We start from the raw sequence: 2,500 nt of genomic DNA on the forward strand, positions 1-2,500 counted from the left end.
ATCCGATTTCAGTTCCAGAGCGATTCGCGCGATGAGTCCTTGATACTTAGTCGTTTTTGGCAAAATTTCTGACTTTTTGAAAATTTCACAATTTTGTGAAAACTTCCACAAAATGAGGTTCTAGTATGTTAGAGGGCATCCCAGGAGGGCTCCAAAAGTGTGGGTAAAATATATATCCCACAGGGGGAAAATTGAAAAAAAGTTGAAAAAAAAAATTTTTGGGGACTTAGAAAATTTTCACACATGTGTCAGACTTCCAGAGAGGGGAGCATGTCAGTGCGCGCATCCGATTTCAGTTCCAGAGCGATTCGCGCGATGAGTCCTTGATACTTAGTCGTTTTTGCAAAATTTCTGACTTTTTGGAAAATTTCACAATTTTGTGAAAACTTCCACAAAATGAGGTTCTAGTATGTTAGAGGGCATCCCAGGAGGGCTCCAAAAGTGTGGGTAAAATATATATCCCACAGGGGGAAAATTGAAAAAAAGTTGAAAAAAAAAATTTTTGGGGACTTAGAAAATTTTTCAACTTTTGTCAGACTTCCAGACAGGGGAGCATGTCAGTGCGCGCATCCGATTTCAGTTCCAGAGCGATTCGCGCGATGAGTCCTTGATACTTAGTCGTTTTTGCAAAATTTCTGACTTTTTGGAAAATTTCACAATTTTGTGAAAACTTCCACAAAATGAGGTTCTAGTATGTTAGAGGGCATCCCAGGAGGGCTCCAAAAGTGTGGGTAAAATATATATCCCACAGGGGGAAAATTGAAAAAAAGTTGAAAAAAAAAATTTTTGGGGACTTAGAAAATTTTTCAACTTTTGTCAGACTTCCAGACAGGGGAGCGTGTCAGTGCGCGCATCCGATTTCAGTTCCAGAGCGATTCGCGCGATGAGTCCTTGATACTTAGTCGTTTTTGGCAAAATTTCTGACTTTTTGAAAATTTCACAATTTTGTGAAAACTTCCACAAAATGAGGTTCTAGTATGTTAGAGGGCATCCCAGGAGGGCTCCAAAAGTGTGGGTAAAATATATATCCCACAGGGGGAAAATTGAAAAAAAGTTGAAAAAAAAAATTTTTGGGGACTTAGAAAATTTTCACACATGTGTCAGACTTCCAGAGAGGGGAGCATGTCAGTGCGCGCATCCGATTTCAGTTCCAGAGCGATTCGCGCGATGAGTCCTTGATACTTAGTCGTTTTTGCAAAATTTCTGACTTTTTGGAAAATTTCACAATTTTGTGAAAACTTCCACAAAATGAGGTTCTAGTATGTTAGAGGGCATCCCAGGAGGGCTCCAAAAGTGTGGGTAAAATATATATCCCACAGGGGGAAAATTGAAAAAAAGTTGAAAAAAAAAATTTTTGGGGACTTAGAAAATTTTTCAACTTTTGTCAGACTTCCAGACAGGGGAGCGTGTCAGTGCGCGCATCCGATTTCAGTTCCAGAGCGATTCGCGCGATGAGTCCTTGATACTTAGTCGTTTTTGGCAAAATTTCTGACTTTTTGAAAATTTCACAATTTTGTGAAAACTTCCACAAAATGAGGTTCTAGTATGTTAGAGGGCATCCCAGGAGGGCTCCAAAAGTGTGGGTAAAATATATATCCCACAGGGGGAAAATTGAAAAAAAGTTGAAAAAAAAAATTTTTGGGGACTTAGAAAATTTTCACACATGTGTCAGACTTCCAGAGAGGGGAGCATGTCAGTGCGCGCATCCGATTTCAGTTCCAGAGCGATTCGCGCGATGAGTCCTTGATACTTAGTCGTTTTTGCAAAATTTCTGACTTTTTGGAAAATTTCACAATTTTGTGAAAACTTCCACAAAATGAGGTTCTAGTATGTTAGAGGGCATCCCAGGAGGGCTCCAAAAGTGTGGGTAAAATATATATCCCACAGGGGGAAAATTGAAAAAAAGTTGAAAAAAAAAATTTTTGGGGACTTAGAAAATTTTCACACATGTGTCAGACTTCCAGAGAGGGGAGCATGTCAGTGCGCGCATCCGATTTCAGTTCCAGAGCGATTCGCGCGATGAGTCCTTGATACTTAGTCGTTTTTGCAAAATTTCTGACTTTTTGGAAAATTTCACAATTTTGTGAAAACTTCCACAAAATGAGGTTCTAGTATGTTAGAGGGCATCCCAGGAGGGCTCCAAAAGTGTGGGTAAAATATATATCCCACAGGGGGAAAATTGAAAAAAAGTTGAAAAAAAAAATTTTTGGGGACTTAGAAAATTTTTCAACTTGTGTCAGACTTCCAGAGAGGGGAGCATGTCAGTGCGCGCATCCGATTTCAGTTCCAGAGCGATTCGCGCGATGAGTCCTTGATACTTAGTCGTTTTCAGAAGTCACAATTTTGACTTCCAGGACCCGCAAAACGTTTGTAAATTGAGCCCGCTCCCCAGTTCCAAGCGTTTTGAGGTGTCCCCGGTTGCAGTAATGCAGCCTGCCCACTAGATGTCGCAAAAGAGACAAAAAGTGAAAAAGAACCAGAATGAGGAAATTCCAGGGAG

The sequence above is a fragment of the Phyllobates terribilis genome, unplaced genomic scaffold, assembly GCF_046119375.1.
Source record: "Phyllobates terribilis strain yellow unplaced genomic scaffold, ASM4611937v1 Scaffold_2226__1_contigs__length_152716, whole genome shotgun sequence".
In the NCBI taxonomy this organism is placed as follows: Eukaryota; Metazoa; Chordata; class Amphibia; order Anura; family Dendrobatidae; genus Phyllobates; species Phyllobates terribilis.